The sequence below is a fragment of the Rhinolophus sinicus genome, chromosome 15, assembly GCF_057876585.1.
Source record: "Rhinolophus sinicus isolate RSI-liver-muscle chromosome 15, RSI-T2T, whole genome shotgun sequence".
In the NCBI taxonomy this organism is placed as follows: Eukaryota; Metazoa; Chordata; class Mammalia; order Chiroptera; family Rhinolophidae; genus Rhinolophus; species Rhinolophus sinicus.
In genome coordinates, this window is record NC_142515.1 from 123,302,786 (window position 1) to 123,323,686 (window position 20,901).

A 20,901-nucleotide genomic window follows, 5' to 3' on the forward strand; every position below is an offset into this window, starting at 1 on the left:
GTGATTTCTGAGAAGCAGTCACTAAGACAGGCCTATGCATGCATAAGATGTATTGAGAGAAATCCATTGTGAAGGCTAAAAGGGACGGTGTAGGAGTACCAGCATTAGGAGAAAGTACCTTGCCAGTGTCAGCCTGTGGTAGAGTCCTCACCATGAGCTGATTTGCAGGTGCATTCTAGCTACATGGACAGCCTTCATTTTGGAACTCCCTGCATCCCCCCCACAGAGTCCCCCAAATTTCGGTGCAAACATAAATCCAGTTATCAAACAATTAGCAATCAATGCCGGCAGCTGATACCTCCTGTTCTACCACAACACACAGACCCATAGTTACAGGATCTCATTTTAGTTTGGCTGCAAAGATAGTGATGAGGAAGATGGTCCCGGTGCCGCAAAGGCAAATGGACCTCTAGCAGGTACAGGAGTCCTATGCCAGTAACACAGATGGAAAGTGCTGCAGAAAAGAGTCAGCCTTATTGTAGAGGCAGTCAAGATATAGAGAAAGAAGCAACTCTTAAAAGGAAGAACAGCCCTTCAGTCTTGTGAAACTGCTTTAGAAAGATGTGCTATGGACTGGAGTATCTGCAGGCTACACTTAGCACTTGCTGAAATTTGTTAAGCAGTAAAATACTGCCCTAACAACCTTCAAGTAGAAATCGTACAAATAGAGGTCAAGTGCTCTCAGAAAAAGTTAATAATCCTAAAAGGGAACAATGGGCTCTGTCCAGCTCTGTTAGGAAAAAGATAGTATATGATCTATGCGATTTACAAGACCAGAAGAGATGAATATAAATGAAACAATGGCTAGAAGGCAATCTCCAGGGAAGTGCAAGGTTGAGGAGAATGAAAAATGAGAAGGAAAAGGCCACCATGAAAGCATTCCTTATTGTTTGTTGACTATTTGATGAATGTTAATCTGGTTAAATATGAAATTTGCAGCATGCATAACCTATGCCAAAAATCCTGAAAGTTGTCCAACTTCTTAGACATTGCCAAGCTTATGTGTTTTACAACATGATTTCTAGTTGAACTTATTTCTCAAATGAGGTGTGAATGAAAACATAGAAAATGAGCTTAATTTAGTAGTTTGAATCCATACTTCTCCCAAGACCTGGAAATAATAGATGGCATGGGAAGGGCTGGTGGTCACATCGATTGACAGAAAAGAAAGATTGACACTATAAAAAGAAATCATTAAGCAATAGAAATGGCAAGTAGAACACTTTGGCTGCCTTTGTCTTCCTGAAAAATGGAATGCTACTATATGTTTCTTTCAGCATTGACATTGTTAGTGATTAAGAATTGGAGTATATTTTCAGTGAGGATCTGGTGTATGACCCGTATTCTAATTCGTGAAAGAAGACATTTCCTCAGAGGACAGTATCTATGGGGAACAGATTCAAGGTGACAGTGCTGCAGTGGAAGAAGCTGGTGTGGGGAAGATGATGATATAGCAGAAGACCCTCATTAGCATCACTGGCTGGCACAGTGCAAGCTGCAGTGAGGCTGGCTGGAGCGTAGAAAACCATCCGCAGTGCAAAGACCTAGACATAAATATGAATTACTCGCGGTCTCATACTGTTTAATTTGCTAGGTTTTGAAATAAAATATTGTATAAATATTTTTAAAAATCAATTCATTGTATTTAGAATTTTATAGTAAAATGTTGTATGAGATGTACAGGATGTTGTGTATTATGTAATGTGTACATTCATTCTCTACTGTAGTCTTTGATTATTATGAACAACTTCCTCATATAGCAGCTGTGAAATGTGTCAGAACTGTAACTGAGAGATATAGGTGTTTAGAAAGCTTTCTTAAAGGAGCAACTAAGGTAATTTTCAAGGCAGCTGGCATGAGTTAGCCTTTTGTCACATTAGAGTAGAAATGTCTCTTGTGTTAACTAAAGATGCTTTTTAAATGTTGACCTCCACACATTAGTAAAGAGTTAAAAATATCCCCAGACTTATAATTCATGCTAAAATTATAATTTTGTTTGATGATTTGTATATTATGTGACAGTTGTTAATCTTAAGATAGTTTAAACCTGGACCATGGATAGAGTCTGAACTTCACCTGAAAGGAGGAATTCGGACCCCAGAGAGAATAACTACAAAAATTAGTTATCACACAGGGTCTCTGTTCACGTTCCTATACTCACTTGGTTTTCTCCCTTTGTTAAGAGAGGTTGTTGTCAACACTCATTGTTCTTCAGAACCCCTGGGATCCCCTTAAAAAGTACCAAACTCCATTCCAATTAATCAGAATCAGATCCTGGATATGGAGTCCAAGAATTCTTTTGTTGGAGTCTATATCTTTCAGTGTGATTCTGATGCATGGTGGACATTCAAAATTATAGACATTAGAGAAGTGGCATGCACTGATTTTTTTTTATTAGTTTCAGGTGTACAAAACAATGTAATAGACATTTATCATTTATACCCTTCACACATGCATTGATTCTCAAACAGGAAAAAAACTTATTTTAAATTCATATTCAAAATCAAGCCTTCCATTTTTTTTATTGTGTGTTATTTCTACATATTTTTGAAAATATGCATAACTTGCTCACATTGTCATTAGAAGTTTATAGGGTACTTATTTTAAAGGAATATATATATTTTTTAATTTTAAGAATTACGTCCTTAATAGCACAATATTTATTTACGGAAATAATAGATTTTTCAGAGTTCTATAGAGGATTAACAAAAGAAGTAGTATTTTCTTCTTAATTGAAAAAATGTGTCATCCTCAAATCAGGTTTGTATAAATGCTTACTGAATTTCAAATATGAATAAGCCCTACACAGTCTAAAAACGTATCTATATTGTTTATTTATTTCGAGGTTTAGTTTAAGATAATAAACCAAAATAGTTTAAAAATATTTCACGGCAATGGTTCCCTACACAGAACTATATTAATGAGGAAACATTTGTGCCTCCCCTAATTTAATGGGTGATTTTATTATGTTTGAATAAAGGGTTCTTTACAAATGAGATCTCCTGCTGAATAGACTGATCTCTAAAAAGCAGTGCAAACCTGTCAATAATGCTCACGAGGCCTATAAAATGTTTTTTTATTTCTTTCACGGTATGTTATGCTTTATCAGATTCCTTAATCCAAGCTGCAGCTCACGCTGCCATTCCTCACCAGCTCACTACAGGGTAATGTCTCATCTAGCTGTGGCAGAACAACCAGAAATGCAAGTCATTCTCGGAACTGGGATTTGCTTTGCATACATTATATTTTAAAAATCATTTCCAAATGAGATTTATGATATGGAATTTATTCGTCAAAGAGATATGAACCTTAGCATTCAGTGTGTTTCTAGGTTATAAGACTAGAGTTGTCATTTGGTAGTTAGAGATTTCTCTGGGGTGAAAAAACAATGACACCGCAAGAGAAATAAGATGCTTTCCGTATTGGCTTTCATACCTCTGTAAAGTGGCATTAGAAAAGACAATGACAGGTGATATTTTCACGGAATTTTTCAGTTGTGCTTTAGATGACTTGCATTTCTATTCAATTAGGCTGAATGATTTAGTACAGTATGACCATAACTGATTCTGCAGCCCGAAAGGTATTAGTACTGCAGTAAGGATAGCGGGATGCCATCTCCTAGAAGATTCTTGCAGTTCTTTTTCGTAGGACAAGACTTTCCTCTGTACCCTCTCTTACGTTTTTCATTAGAGAAGCTTCTGTGTGTGTTGAAATAACTTTGTTATTACTGTGCCAGCAAGAAGATTTAAATGTTCATATACAGAAAAATGATGGCATCTCTAAAGTATGGCTTGGCTTTAAAATTATATTTGTATATTTTTTTTCCACTTTCGCCCACAGGCCACTTGCTGACTGTTGGGACAGAGAATTAGTATTTTTATATATGGGTAAGTCCTGATGTTCAGCCATATTTTATTTATATCATTATATAGTGGATTTACAGACACCAGATTCCAGGAGTCCTTTTTGAACTCTGACAGCTATTTCAGATCATGACCTCAACATTATTCTTTTAAAATGGGACACATATTTTGTAAAAATAACGTGTGATGTCAGTACTGTGTTTATGCTGGAAGAGTCATGTATTTCAAAAATTGGTCTCATAACAATTTTTTTAAAAAGCATATATTTTATATACTGAGGAATCACATACTTTTCAGTAACTAATTTTGATTACTGTTTTTTTTTTCTTTAATTCACCACTATTTCTAATGTGTGTCAACTATATTCATCTATACTTTATGAATAGATCTACCTTAGGTAATTCTTAAATTTATAACTCAAATTTTCAAATTTCTCCCTCGGACAAAAATAGTCACCTTTGAGAGACTGTGACTTTTTAAAAATATATGAAGCTATAGAAATATCACTGCAAAGAGTTAAATAGCCACAGTGAAAATAAGATTGAATACTTTATTTTTTAAAATATCTAGTAGACAATTTTAAAGTTGAAAAATCATAGGTTATAAAATTGGACAGTTTTTCCTAAGGTATCAATATTCAAGTCTGTGTACATGCTGGGTCATTAAGTAACTTATTTTAGTTTTTCTCTTGGTTACTCATTGACTCTTTTCTACTCACTCCCTGTTCTCCTAATATCTCACCACTCCCAACCTAATCTTCCTTTTGAGAAGAGACATTCTTAAAATTTTTAGTCCTAATATCCCAAAGGCTAATGGTTATACTGTCATACATAATGTGATCACTATATGTTCATGTGGCGTATAAACAGCTGTAAACCAGGATGGAATATACAGACTGAGAAAGGTTTCTGTGTTAAAGTACTGAGATGTGATAGAATTAGTCATCAAAGCACAAATGAGCATACTGTATTTATACACATTAGCCAAATACATTCCCCGACCAGAATGATTATCCAAATAACAATGTGTCTGTTATACTGTTAAAAACAAACAGACAAAACAACAACAATAACTTTATAACAAACCTGCCACTCTAGAGGGGATCTCGATAACTGGAAAGGCAACGCATGAGTGGGATATGGAAATTCTCTGTACCTTCCACTCAACCTGTCCATGAACTTAATAGATGCTCTAAAAAATAAAGTGTGTTTTAAAAATATTGAAGGGAAAGAACACCTATGTTTACTGATTGATTGATTGATTGATTGATTGATTTAAAATTTGTTTGTTATATGCAATATGTCCCTATAACATATTTGTTGAGGTTTATAAATTTTAAATATGGGAATATCACACATAATATGTTCTGATTGCTTCCTATACTTAATATGCACTTACAAAATGTCCACATCATTAAATATTTTTTTAGAAAATAAAAATTTCAGTGTTGAGTAATTTTTTTTATTATATTGGTATATTATAATTTCCTATTGATGGATAATTAACTTGATTAAAATATCTTGCTGTTTATCCTGAGGTAAACTAGCATATACTGGGGATGCCAAAAAATATATATACATTTTAAGAGATGTTCTCTATGCTCAACCAGTAGTTCACCGTCATCAGAAGTGTCTGGATGCTGATGGTAACCACTTTGAGCACCTCTTGTAATTGCAGAAGTCAAACATGACTTGTATTCATCTTTTGTTAGCGGTATATATTGAGTATTACAATTAATACAGTTTTTTCCTTTCTTAAAATGTGTATACATTGTTTTGGCACCCTCTGTGTCCTCTGTGCATACACATGATAACATATTTCTGGTATTATTACCATGAAATTGAAGAAGTAGTTTAAATATTTAGGTGCATTGTTTTCTCAGGCAAATATGCTCATTGTATAGTTTGTTTTTATGATATGTTGACAACCTCTGGAAGTTCAAGGATAGGTCAAGATTAGGATGTTTGCAAAGCCTAGTATGGCTACTTCATGATACATTGTATTTATACTTTGGGGATTATTTGCCTTACTCACATGTTGAATTAGATGCCACTAAGGTCATTAGCTATGTCAGCTACTTTTTCAACTTGCTAATTGTCTGTAATATCCTAATTAACATGTCTATAAAATGGGCTGCTTTATTGTTTCTTCTTAATAACCAGAAAGCTTCCCAATTAATATGTCAAGTATTCTCACAATAGGGAATGTAATGAAGTTCTAGCTTTGATTTTGAATCTTCTTTAGTCTTTCAAAAAATAATTTTAGTGTGTATTACTTTTTAGGACTAACCTTTCATTGCTTCTGTATTTGTTAATTTGCATATCTGAAAGAAGATCACATTTTTCATTAATTAATCATTAACTAATATACTCATTTCATCATTGTTTATTGTATATCTCTAATACTGCCAGTATTGCTGTAAGTGCAGAGAATTAGACATAAGCATCACGTGATTTCTTCTCTTAAAGAACTCAGAGTCATCTAAGTGCTAAAGACAGGTAAGTATGAGTTATTTTATGATTTTAAAAGAGTATTAACTGCCAATGCTTAAGGAAGATTGCCATAAAAAGGTAACTTGATCTGAACCTGAAGGGGTGATTGAGAATTAGCTGAGCATAGAAATAGAACAACAAAAAAACCCAGCATTTTCTGATCATATCATGTAATTTGACATTGCTGGATATTTGATGCAAATAAGATTATTTTGAGAAATGAGAGCAAAAAGACACACAAGACACTGTAGAATATTTTGGAGATTTTAGACAGACTTCCAAGAATATTCAGTAAAGAAATTTTGTTTGGATTCACAATTTAGCAATACAACTCTGACCAATCAGGATTAACACAATTAAAGAAGTTGAAACTAGAGGTGATAATAAGAGTTATGGGAGTATATTGTTATTGCAGGTCCAAAATCAACAAGCTGCAAGTGGAGTAAAAAGTAGGTAGCTACTGTAATAAACTTTTGGTCAGGAAGGGGAGTTGATAATGATAGCATGCAGAGCGATTGGTGTAATTGTAGACATCGTGAATAAATAAATACCTTTGAGAATAAATATATTATCCATAGTAATAGTAACAACACTACATCTGATCATGCTAGCTAGCACTGATTTCTGACTATATGTTAGACAATGTAATAATCATTGTATAATATTTTGAAAGTATATAATTACAGATGAATCTTGGCTTACAATGAATGGGGTTATGTCTCTAGAAACCCATCGTAAATTGAAAATATCTTAAGTCACAAATGCATTTAATACACCTAATTTACCAAAAATCATAGATTAGCCCAGCCTACCTAAAACGTGCTCAGAACACTTGCATTAGCCCACAGTTGGGAAAATCTTCTAACACATTGAATACACTATAGAGTGTCAGATGTTCACCCTCATGCTGGCCTGGCTGACTGGGAGTTTAGCTCGCTGTAACGGTCCAGCATCACCAGAGAGAATCACACCTCATCTCATATCGCTAGCCCGGGAAAAGACCAAAATTCTAAACGCGATGTATGGTTTCTCCTGAAAGCACGTGATTTTTGCAGTGTCGTGAAAGCTGAAGACCATAAGCTGAATCATTGTAAATAAGGGACCACCTGTATTCAAACTCACTAAATACATACATTGTATCGCTCTATAAAGTTTGAACATATGTTCATTTAGCAATTGTCTTGCAATAAAGTTATTAATCCTAAAATAGTAATTTTTATTATTTGTATTTATAATTTAATTTTTTAAATTATTTATTCTATTTATCATTCAGTTATCTTCTTAGGGCATTTGTTAGGTGCACTTCGCCTTTCCTTATATGTGGTGACCCAAATTACAGTCACTTGCTCTGACTAAAGGCATCGTGCAACAGTGTTTTTTTGTTTTCTGCAACAGTATTTTTTTCAGTGAGCAATTGTGAGGGTATAGAAAACGTTTGAAGGTTAAGAAGTGAGTGTTGTCAAAGCAAAATATTAAATATATGTTGTATAAAATATAAGAAAATACACATGCTACAAAGAAAGTACAACATCTTGGTTAGTGGAGAAATAGAGAACATAATATACAAACATCTTACACATGTAGATTTTTTTTTATGATTATAAATACACACAGTACTTAAATACTGAGAGCCAGGGAGAAAAAAAAAATGATGACTGGAACAGGTGAGGTTAATTAAAGGTTTCCTGGGAGTATTGAGATTTTGAGCTACTTTGGCCTTAGGCATAGGTTGGCAGACAAGAAATGGCAGAGCACTTCAGGTAGAAGAAACACGTGACTCTATCTGGACTAACATGTAGGGCCATTCATCCATTGCTCTCTTGAGTAGGGAGATCACACAGAGAAGTGGAAGGAAGAATCTTACTAACATTGCCTCCAAATAAAACTGAGTTTTCCAGTGTGTATGGGGGGAAATATACATATATATATATATATATATATATATATATATATATATATATATATATATATATATCAAAGCTTCACTAGCTGAAAAATGGTGAAAGAAAAGGATATTTTAAGATTCATGATCCCTGACCCTAAGGAGTCTCCAGGAGTCAGTCTTTTTCCTTATCCCAATTACCCTCCTACTCTCTTAGATGATAATTACAACCTCTACTCTCTCTGCACTTTTCCTCCCCATTCTCACTCTTCAGTGAATGGCCTTGCTTCATATTTACTGAGGAAAAAAAAAGAAAAAATGGATCCAATCAAAAGAGAATTCCCACAACTTCCAGCACTACAACTCCCCCACCCACTTGTGTCTGGATTCATATATTTAGTCTCTTATATGGAAACATTTTCTGTGCTCCTGTATACAACAGCTTCCTATTTTTTAACTAAAAAAGTAAAATTAAAAAAGTTATCCCTTTCACTCTATTTTTATTCCCCAGATTCTCCTCCTTTGTTTTAGGTAAAACAAAATTATCCGAAAGAGACACGTACGGTCACTGTCTCCAACTGCTCTCTTTTGACTTTCTGTCGAATCATCTCCAAGAATTCATTTAATTCTAATATTCTTTTAAAATGTCCATGTCTAGGTCAAAAAACCCAGCTTTCAAGTATCCATCTAAATCAGTCTTGATATCGTATAGTAAATAACAAAATTAGTTATACCCTCCTGGCTTTTATTCTAAAATACAGCATTCATATTGTTTTCTTTGGGTCAATCTCATTTTTCATCTCCTTGACAAAACTTATGTTTATTTCCAAACCTTGAAATTTTAGAGTGTTCCAAGGATCTATTTCTGAGTCTTTTTCTACTCTGCATTTACTTTTTTAGTGACTTCAACTTGTATCGTGACCACATGAGTAAATACTGTCTATATAACAATTCCTCTTTTGGTCATTCATCTAACTTCCTGAATTCATCTCCACTTGGAGAGTTAATAGGCACTCCAAAGTGAACATGTTCAAAACCAAAGTCCTTAGTCTACTTACACTCCTTACTCTGAAGAAATAAAAGTCTGCTTCTTTCGCATTCCTCCTCTTTATTCAAGCTAACTCTTTCCTTTAAGAACTTAGACCACATATTGGAATCATTGTTTTTTGTTGTTGTTTTTTTTTTCTTTTTCTTTTTCTCACATCCAATATCCAATTCCTTTACAAATTTTACAGGAACTTTCTCCAAAATGCATCTCGAATCTATTACTGCTTTCTTCTAAACTACTACTTTACCCAAGAGACCTTTATTTCTTGTCTTTATTATTCAACAGCTCCCACTGATCCTCCACTCTTGTCTTTGCCCTTCTCTTAAGTTTATTTTCACAAAGCAGCCAGGGTGATCTTCTTATAATTAGCATAGATCCTGTCCCTATTCCGATCAAAACTTTCTAAGTGTCCCATTTTCTGAAAGTAAAAGCGAAATTCTTGCCATGCTCTTCAAGTCTCTACAGCATTTGGCCCTGAGATTCTGTATGCTGCCTGCTTCCTCTTTTTAAACACAGCAATCATGCGTCATTTTCTGAAAGCTTGAAAGTCTCTTGTCCCAGGTGTACACAAGGCACACCTCCTCATCCTTCAGTCCTGACTGGAACATAATCTTCTCAACAAGGCCTTTTTGACAACTCTGCATGAAGTTGAAAACTTCCTCCCATCAGACAACATTCCACATCTATCTTCTCTGCTTTATTATCCGTCCTCACATTTATCACTAGCCTACTCACTATATGTTTTTTATTTATTTATTTTTTTTATTTTTAGTGTCTATTTTACTTCTCTGAGATCAGGAATTCTTGTCTCTTCTATTTGATATTCTCTACCTGGTATCTTGTTTAGTCTTCACAAAGAAAACAGACTCAGTATATATTTATTAAATGAATGGAAGACTACATGCATTCTGGGGAGATTTTAAGTTTTAGAAATGTAATTGTACAGCTTGTTCATTTGTCATATTATTAAATTTAATTTAAAAGCTGTCCTGTTGATAAGAAAACAGAAACACAAGAAAGAAGGATGGAGGATGAAAGGGAGAAAATCCAAAGGAAAAAAAACAAAACAAAACAGAAAAAGGAATAGGCTATTATTATTGAGCTAACATCAGTAAATGTGATCTTTTAAACGATAACCATAGCATTAATTACATTAAAAACAACACTTGCATCACAGGGCATTTAGAACGCATACCTTGGTTTGGAAGTTTCTAGAGAACGTGCTTCTTCCTGATATTATACCACTTCACCACTTGTCACTAGGTGTAAACCATGAGTCTTGGAGTAACACAGATACACTTATTTCATCTCTACTTAGTCAAACCTTTGTCCTCCTGGGTCAAGGCTAAATCTCACCTCCTAATAAAAGTCTTTCCTCACCATTCAATTTTAATAATCTGCCTACTATCTCTGTGCCATATCACCCTGATCTATTTCTATCACGATCTGCCAATTTAACGCATTTGCATTTACTTATTTTCTATCTCAGTTGAGCAGAATTTGAGCTTCATGAGAGTTGATTAGACCTCTTAATGGTTAGACCCATTGGATTTGGGAATTCAACAGAAGAATTTATGTCCTGAAGCTACTTAGAGACAGTTTACCTATCAGCCCACCTCCCAACCTCGCTCAAACACCTTGACCATTAGAAGAAGCAGGATTACACTGCTGAGTAGAGAAGGGGGGAGGGGGGGCAAACAGAAATAACATTGTTGTACTGAAAGATTACACATTTCTGGCTATAAATCCTGGTGGGCCAGAAATTTCACTGTCTCTATTTTCCCCAAATCACCTATGATGCTTATCTGTCATTTTTGTAAGAAATGCATTCTGATTTCCTCCCACCTGACATTAAAATGGCTGTTTGAAATCTGACCTGTTTATAAGTTAGAGGATTCTGATATTTATTTTTGTATTAACAACAAAAGAAAACATCAGAAAGAGGTTCCTGTTATTGCTCCTTTAATTTTGATATAAAGCACATGAATCATTTTGACCTTGGAAAATACAGACATAAGAGAAAGAAAAGGATTAAGGCATGCTGATTAAGATGCTATATTGCACTTCTAGTATTGACTATTTGCAGCATAAATGGGAAGTGAACACAATTCATGTGCATTCATGATAATTGCCCCAAAGAAACAGGCTCTGAGTTTATAAAGCAGATTTGTTCATAGCAAAAATAATGATGGTGCGTTTTAGATATTCACTCTGTGCCTATTTCTTTAATACCAGTCATTTTAAAACTCAAGTGTTTTAGTATGTCTGGTATCTGCCTGAAGCATAAGGGAAATTTCAGAAAGATCAAATCACACCATATTTTCGAATAAAAGAATTCTCTCATAGAAAGCATTTACCATTAAGTATAGGAATACAAAAGAATTTTGAGTTTTCAAATGGAAGTCTATTTGATCAAGAAGAAAAAAATCACACAAGTTTATTTTTTCCTCAAAATAGGTATGCAGTATAAATACACAGTGATTAATTTGTGAATTCACTTAAATTACATTTTATATTTCATCCTTTTAAGTTCAGGGTTATTTCCATAACTGCTCCTAGTTTTCTACTTTAAAATGTTTAATTGTTTGTCTTGGACTGTTCTTAAATGGATACTTTAATAACAGAACCCTGAATTACCTAACAGAAATAGTGATCATATTATAATATAGTTTCTCATGAAGGAATACTTTGAGGGAAAAAAAACACAGTATAAGAGGACTTGTGAATTTGAGTTAGAAAATAGGTGGATGCATGCCACATTCATCTTACCTGCCGCATCTGGAAGGATTCAGTAATAGACTGCCATGCAGTTTCCTAAGTCAACTCTGAAGGAGGCTGTTTAGATGCTTTGTCTGTCCATGCAGTTTGCAAGTAAGTCCCTCTAACAGAAATCACTGGTTCAGATGTTCTTGCCTGGCTGATACCTTGTATTAGGTCACTTCCACCTAGGATAAAAAAATCCCAAGAATGGGTCTAAACACCGCTAGGCTCAGTATTGTTTACTGCTTTTCTCATCTGCCGAACAGGGCCCAGCACTGGAACTTTGGTCTCATGCGAAGTGTTTGCTCTTTTGTTCTGATTTACATTGTGCTGGATTTCCCCCTCAAACCTTCATGCAACTCCTTCATCCCGATGGGGGTCCATCACTAACAACCAGGCTATCTGAGTTTGTCCCTGATACTCCGGTATTGAGTTTGGTACCATTTAATTCCTTAGCCTATGGTGACATTTATGTGACATATGAGTAAGTATCCTAGGTTTTCTGCAGACTTGGTATTCTACTGGCATGCAGAATTCACTTGAATACCACTTTCTGAATTAGAATTCAGACACTGCAACCCCAAACTCCCCACCTCACTCAAACACAATGAATTGCACTTTCAAAGATGGCATATGTCTGATGGTTATTTTCCGGACATTGCTCTTACAAAAAACAAAAACAAAACAACAAAAAACAAGCAACTGCTTATAGCATCAACCCACTCTTTTTCATCTCATCTATGAGGAATGAGAATTACTTAAATAGAAGTTTCCCTGAGTTGCGACACAATTCCCATACCCTCACAACACTAAAAGATGAGGCTTAAAATGGCTATAATTTCCATACCTTTTCTTTAATTGTCTATGGGCTAACGTTGCAACAACTATTAAAAATAACAGGAGAATCTCAGGTGGGAATTTTTTTCTGAGTGATAACAAAGGGTGTCCTATACAATCTGGCTTCTATGTTGTAAGTCAGATAACGATACATTTAGTTTACAGTTCAGTTAATTTTTACACTCAGTTGCAATTAGCAAGGGCTTTTAAAGATCACACAATAAAAGCCTGGGGTTGCGGGCATTAGCTTTGGTTCCGTGACTTAATGATGTCATCTAAGACCAAAACATCTTTATTTGAATACTCTGTCTTCTTTGGCATACTGACTTTGGATCCATGACATATACGAAAGAAAAGAAACTGCTATAAAACAGAAATGGTTAGACTTCTTAGGAAGGAAAATAAATAATCAGATAGATAAGTACTGTCCTGGGAGCAGTAAGAAAAGGAGAGGAAAAAGGAGAGGACTGAGTAGGGACTCGGGTGGAGAAGGACGTTCATGGAGTCCTCTGTGTGATAAGGGCCAGGTGGAAGCCATGGAGAGCTCCAGCGGATGGATTGCATTTGACTGTGTGAACATCCACACCCCCTTCCAAACGATCTTCTATGGAAAAGCTGCCATTCAGCAGCTGGAGCTAGATACATGTAAGCACCTCCTGCCAGAGGTCTTAGCTGAAGTGGGACTGAATATGGGGCTTTTCTAAAAGACAGCAGTGGACTCACTGCTGGTATTATAGTTTGGAGACCATACGGGATATTGCTGTTTAGAAATCTAGGTACAATTGTAGGTGGGTGTTGCTGCTGTCCTAGCGTAAAAAGACCAGGCTCAGAATCAGCCTGAATAAAGGATCCAATCCCGGATCAAACATGCAGGAAATGCTTCTATTACTGAGTAGTCTCTTATATGAGGCTTTTGTCCCGAAACACTATCCAGCAGATGGTAATGCACTTTTTTCATTATGGCTGAGTTGGTTGAGTGGCATGGACCAGAATCTAAGATCTATTCTGTACTGACAGAATCTCATATATGCCTAGGCTTCCTGATAACTAGGATCTATTCACAATCCAATTTTACACGTGAGCTGTTGACAGTCAGAATAAAAAATGACCACAACGTATTCATGCTTCACTTTTTCATTCATTAAATATTTACTTGACATCTATGTGCTAGTATAGTATTTGGCATCAGGCATGTAGCAGTAAACAAAACAGCAAAGAGTCTCCTCTCGCATGATGCTTATATTCTAGTAGTGAAGACAGAAAAATAAACTCATACATCAAGCTTAGTACATCCCAAAGTGAAAAGTGCTTTAGAGACAAACAAACAAGGCAAAAGCGAAAGGAAATGCATGTAGAGGTCACTGTTTTACATAAGGCTGTCAGGGTAGGGCTCCCTAAAACGTCATACTTGAGCTGTAAATTGAAAGAAGAAATATAGTGAGGCGTGTGGCTCTCTGCCGAGACTACGTTCCAGACAAGGAAAAGAACAAACACAGGACCAGTGGGAGTGTGCTTGACGTATCAGTGGTACAGCAAGGAGGCCACTACAGGAGGAGACGACTGAATCGGAGAAAAATAACATGAGATAAAACTAAAAAGAGAGCAGGACAGTACAAACAGATGAGGCCTAGTGTGCCGTCGGGGGACTGAGGAGGATGTGAAACTGCGGGAGGGTTTAGAGAAAAATAGTGAGAGGGGTGGTCAAAGGGGGAACGGGCTCAAATATATGGTGAGGGAAGGAGAACGGACTCTGGGTGGTGAACACACAATGTGATATTAGACGATGTATTACAGAATTGTACACCTGAAACCTATGTAACTTTACTAACCATGGTCACCCTAATACGTTTAATTAAAAAAAAAAAATAGTGTCCTGCTCTGGTTGACAATTTTAAACAGTCACTTTGAAAACCAGGATGAATATAGACCATTGGGTTATAGGTGCAAAAGCAGGAGAAAAATGTTGAACTCTTTGCAGTCACTTAGACCGGTTTGGATGTTGGTTTGTTGTAAAAATGGGGAACCGTGGTCAGATTCTGTGTATTTTTTTAACGTAGAATGTACAGAATATAATGATGAATTGAACACAAGAAAGGTGTCAAAGATAACTTCAAGCTTTCAAACTGAGGATTTCAAAGAATAGAATTTCTATATCTTAAAATGAGGAAGAATACAGGAACGGGCTTCTAGAAAATTGGGCTTATCTGTTAAGATTTGGACATGTTACATTTGAGATGCCTAACATACATATTCTAGTGGAGATGTTAAGTAAGTGGTTATGTGTGCAAATCCAAAGTTCAAGGAAGTTTTCTGGGCTGAGAATATCAATTAGGGTGTCATCAGCACATGCATTTAAACCCACCCTAGTGAATGAGATTACTTAGGAAGTAAAGAGAGTTACCAAGACTAAACCGTGGACATTCACACACAGGCAGGAGGAGAGAAGGAAGCAGCAAAGGACTGAGAAGGACAGGCCAGGGAGACAGGAAGGAAATCAGCAGAATGTGCATCTGGAAAAGTCAATTATGGAGATGGAGGATGTTTCAAAGAGGAGGAAGTGATCAATCGTCTAAAAAATAAACATTAAGGCTTTATGACAATTTAGTCATATCTATTTCAGCCACAAGAATAATTCAAATTAAGAAAAAAACACAGGACTGTAAATGAGGAAGTAACCTTTGACTAACGGGATACAAGTCTGGAGTAAGTCAGTCTTGATGTACCTAAAGCCTAACGTATACCGTTGTAATTTAATGTCTTCTGTACTTTCAGGTTTGATTGCATATACACACATACAACAGAGAGAGAGAGAGAGAGAGAGAGAGAGAGAGAGAGAGAGAGAGAGAGAGAGAGAGAGAGAATTTTAAAAACATGGAGTAAATTCAGAACATTTCAAGGAAAAATATACTACTCTTGTCTACTCTTTGTATTGTTCTGTAAGATACCAAGAGGTGATCTGAGGAAAAGTGAGTCTCCAAACAAGTAAGTCTGAGACTGCTGAGGGAGCATGTATTTGATAAAAAGACAGATATTGAAGTCATAGAGTGTCTAGTTCTGTCCATATTAGGTTCCGTGGCCTTTGAATGGGGAGCTTGTGTACAGACAAGGATGGGCAAGGATCCGTTTATGAAGCTTGAATACCACATTTACTACTTAGGAAAGAAGTGTGAGGCCCACCTTTGGATTTATTTTTTTTATAATTAATTAATCAATCAATTAATTAATTAATTACATTTCCCCAGATTCTGCTGTTTCAAGAGCTCTTGTGGAAAAACATCCGTGCAGGTCATTCTCTCTTTGTGCCCTAACCTCTGTTCCTGTTGCAAATTTGTTCAATTCACATAGAGAAAGAGGGGTATAGATAATTATCTGTAGCTAGTCACCACTTTAAATCAGGAGAGATGTTTCAGAGGTTTTTTGTGTTTTTTTTTTCCCCTGAAAATTATTTTCAGTCTCAACCATTACTGCTTTGGAGAACAGTTCCTTCATTAACTATGCAAATAACTTATTTTTCTTAAATGAGTCAAGAATGTTATGATCGTGTATTAAAATGAAGTAGTCATATTATGTGATTCACATATATATTCTCACTTCTCTGTTTTTAGGCTTTTAAAAATTATAATTAGTTCCATTTCCTTTAAAGTTAGTGCACATATCATATGACAAATGTTGCCAGATAAATGATCTATGAAATAATTACTATCCTACCAATATTTTCTTAATGTTTTAGTAACTTAAAATTAGATAATTCAAACAGAATGCAGGATTTTTTTTTTCCTTATGTAGTATTAGGAAAAGCTTTCTAAGCAAATAATATTATTATAATAATATGGAATTTCTTAATTTCCTTATTAACTATAATATCTTTGCAGAATTCAGGAAGTGTACAGTTGCCTATGATTTATATACTAATTATTTGCAATGCATATATATGTGTATATATATATACACATATTCAGTAAGATCTATATATTTCTTCTTCATAATACTTTCCAATATTATAATTATTTATTTTTCATGGAAAAACCTGGATTTTATTTCTTTTTCCTAGTAAAAGCTATATATATATATATATATATAATAGTTGGATTTCTTGATATTAAAAATGTTAATTTTCCCCCAAATTGACTTATGAATGCTATTTTAGGATATGATGGAAACAATGCTATCTGGGCATAATGCAAAATATTTAGTAAACATAATACACATGTTCTGCCTTTATAACCATAAAAGTAACTTTTCAAATTTTGAAATCTCTGTAAAAGAACTATTCAGCAAATGATTATTTAAAATGTAAAGTGTTTTATATGCTTTCTTTTTAGAGTATGAAAATAAAATGTGAAAGAATATCATTTGTGTGCATGTGTGTATACATATTTATTTTCAATAATATGAAAACAGTAGCATGCTATACAGGAAGCACTTTAGAGTAGTAAATAATGAAAAGCTATACTTGAGATATTATAAAAGTGAATGAGGAAAATCAATGACTTGTTTAGAAAAGGGATAAGGAAAATCTCCTGAACTAAGATAATCAATCACCACACAGCTTTTATGAAACAATTTCATTACTTGCAAACCACAAAAGGTCTCCTTTCTATAAAAAACAAATCCTTTGGGAAGGATTCTAATGATTAATTATACAAACAAATTGCCTCTTTAGTAACAGGAGTTGCAAATAGAATTTCAAATACAAAATAAAGTTACTTTGACCTGGTTTCTATGCGGCTTCTTGTATTCAAATTTCATTAGGAGGTCTTGAAATAAATTTATTTTACCAAGAATATTGTCGACAATATTCTTTTATTTGTATGATGGTGTTTGTATACTAACATAATATAACATTTCAATGGTATCCATATATAGGGAATATCTGACAAGAGGAAGACAAGCATAGAATAAGCACCAAATCAAGACTTGTCTATTGTCCAATTAATTAGGAGATAAGAGCACTAACACATTTAATAGCAGAAAGAATGGTGTTTTAGAAGATAGCTTAATTGATTAAAGTACATAGATAATGAATCTATGATGATAATGAATTTCTGTACTCTATATGCAGAGATCAGTTACTGCCAGTCCTTTAACAAGTGTGTACTCTTTAATCCAGTGAAAGGTATGTCATTCATTCAGTATTTATTCAAGAATTTATCCATCAAAGTATTTATTGACTATAAGTTGTCAGGAACTGGGGCTGCATTGGCAAGCACAAACAGATATCGATTGCTATTATGGAATTTATAATCTAGTGGGATACACCATCAAATAATTGGATTATAAATACAAAATTACAACTCAGTATAGTAACTAGTAATTGCTATGGAAAAAAGTGTTTGTTTGTTTTTTATGAAGAGGCTGGTAAAATTTGATCTAGAAAGGAAGAGTTACTAAGAATTAATAAACACTATACATACAGAGGGTGACAAAAACGTGTATACACATTTTAAGAAAGGAAAACTGTATTAAAATTGTAATACTTAATATATACTGATAACAAAAGATGAATACAAGCCATGTTTGACTTCTGCAATTACAAGAGATGCTTAAAGTGGTTACCATCAGCATCCAGACACTTCTGACTACTGTGAACTACTGCTCGAGCAACGTTGACCAAAGTGTCCCTTGTATACATTTTTTTGGCCTCCCTGGTATATAGCTCCACATGTACATATGTAGGCACACATTCTATGTATATAATGGAGATCTTTACATTCTATTTATATTTAAATGTATGTCCCATACATTTAAGGTTATGATGAAAATCAAGCCATTTGTACATGTCTTAGATGGGGCTGCTATAAGTATATATAACCAATTACCATGGACTGGGTGACTTCAGCATTTATTCCTCACAGTTCTGGAGGCTGGAATTCTGAGAACAAGGTACCCCTGTGGTCTGGCTCTTAGTGAGGGCCGTTCTCCTCATTTACAGACGTCCATTTTCTTGCCATATGGTGGAAAGAGAACTCGTTAACTTTCTGGCCTCTTCTTAGAAGGTATCTGATCACATTCATGATGGCCCCACCCTCATGATCTAATTACCTCCCAAAGGTCCTTCTTCCACATATCATAACACTGGGATTAGGGTTTCAACATATGAATTAGGGGGGACACAAAGGTACAGTCTAAAAGAGCACACAATGTGCAATATGTATTGAACATAAACAATCACTTCATGATATAATCTCTAGAAATTAGGAAAATGTAAGAGAGATAATACGTTTGAGTGGCTTCAGGTTTTCTTTTATGGAAGCAAGAATGATAAGAAAATATACAACGCATTCTGCAAAAGTTATTGCAAGTGGAGAAAAAACATTGCTTATGAACACTTGCTAGATGGATTCAGCCCTAATATTTTGAGGTTTAAGCTCAATATAGTTTTATACAAAACAAAAACTTCATAGCAATAATAATGCCCTTGCTATTCAGTGTAGGGAAAATGCTTTTCTTTAGGGGATATAAAGTTTTTAGCTAATAGCTTAATCTTCTTAATGCATGTTTTTATAATATGGCTTTGAATATTTAAGGAAACAAACCGACTGTTGCAAAAGAACAGGTTAAACTCCTTCAATGGTGACAGTGTAATGGAAATACAATTCTGTGCTTCCTCTTGCCGTTGAAGGTAAATTATTTTGCAATGAAAAAATAAGGTATGAAGTACAACAGAAATAAGGGACATTGGCTTTAGACAGAGTTCTGTACACCTCTTACTGAAAACTGTTGCAAAACTGTGTGAGGTATCTTCCAAACTCAATGCAACTATGGCGAGAATATACTTTTTCTACAGTTCTCCTATATTGTGATAAAATACATACACAACGTGACACCACACATGTTCATATGAGGATCAGTTACAAAATTGGCATATTGCCACATGATAAATTTCTTCCTAGAAAATGGAGTGATTTATTTAATTTCAATTAAATCCAAGCACATAAATCCATGTTTAGCAAAACATGTGACTTTATATTGACTTTCAGTATAAGGATTAGAAAGATATATATATAATTATTCTCCTATTGTCCTGTGTGGCTTCACAGTGTTGTTTTATGTTAGTTATCTATTAAATATCTTTGAAGATATACATTGTTTAGCACCATAATCATATATGAGAGTCTTTTTTTCTCTCTTAGTAATTATGCTCAGTAAAATAAACAATCTTTGGCATATTTGATGTCATCCAAACTGAGGTGTGGAATTTCATTAACTGTGGGGTATATGTACTATACTCATTTATCATAGTCTGCCAAGCCAGAGACTGCAGTTTTCCTAACAGAAGTGTCTTCATTTATAATGGGATAAATTGGTAAAACAGGTAAGCAGGATTAGTTAAACAGGGGTTAGGGAATGCATCTAACAATAAGAAAATTTTAAGAAAATAATGTTATGAAACATCAAGTCAAAATAAAATGGTCTTTTAAAATAACTAATTACTCATGACGTTCTTTAAAGTGTGTTGTTAGATCTCCTTACACACTCACCTGCCAAAGCACTTAGCTTGAAACTGCAGTTAGGCAAAGAGCAGGTATGCAGCATAGAATCACTTTACAGAAAATATATTTAGTATCACAGGAAAAGTGATGTTTTTTAAAGCATTCTTAGCACAGGACCTCATGGTTGTCTGCATAGGAGTATGCTTCTCTCTGAGTGTCCATTTCCCCAACAATTCTAATACATGTATTGTTTACCATTGGCATGTCTAGTACTTTATTTGTTTTTTATAGCCTTCTGCTATACACTGTACAGTGTAATGATCCTCCACCCTGGCCTTGGGGAAAAAGATGAACAAATGCTGTGAACATTGTCTAATCATTTATTACATAGCAATCATTGAATGGTATGCATAAAATATGTTCTTTAGTGAATTGGTGCAAGCAAGATTATAGGTTTCAAGTGGTATTTAATATATGGAGTTTTCCTTAGCCTTCTCCTATCCCACACTTTTTACAACTGACTGATACTAATAAAAGAAAGTGGGCTCCCAAACTTGTGAGTGGCAGAGATAGCAGACATTTTCGA

At 34.7% G+C, this 20,901-nt stretch overlaps 1 long non-coding RNA gene across 8 annotated transcripts in view; it reads left to right on the forward strand.

Annotated features, from left to right (window-relative positions):
- LOC109456613 (uncharacterized) overlaps positions 1-20,901 on the forward strand; it is a 311,202-nt gene that overhangs the window by 277,970 nt on the left and 12,331 nt on the right. For 6 of the 8 annotated variants that reach the window (XR_016019085.1, XR_016019083.1, XR_016019086.1 and 3 more), the window contains 2 exons: positions 3,841-3,887; positions 6,275-6,361. The exons of the other annotated variants lie outside the window; for them this stretch is intronic. This is a non-coding gene — a long non-coding RNA (uncharacterized LOC109456613). The remainder of the gene's footprint in view (positions 1-3,840; positions 3,888-6,274; positions 6,362-20,901) is intronic. 8 annotated transcript variants of the gene reach the window in all.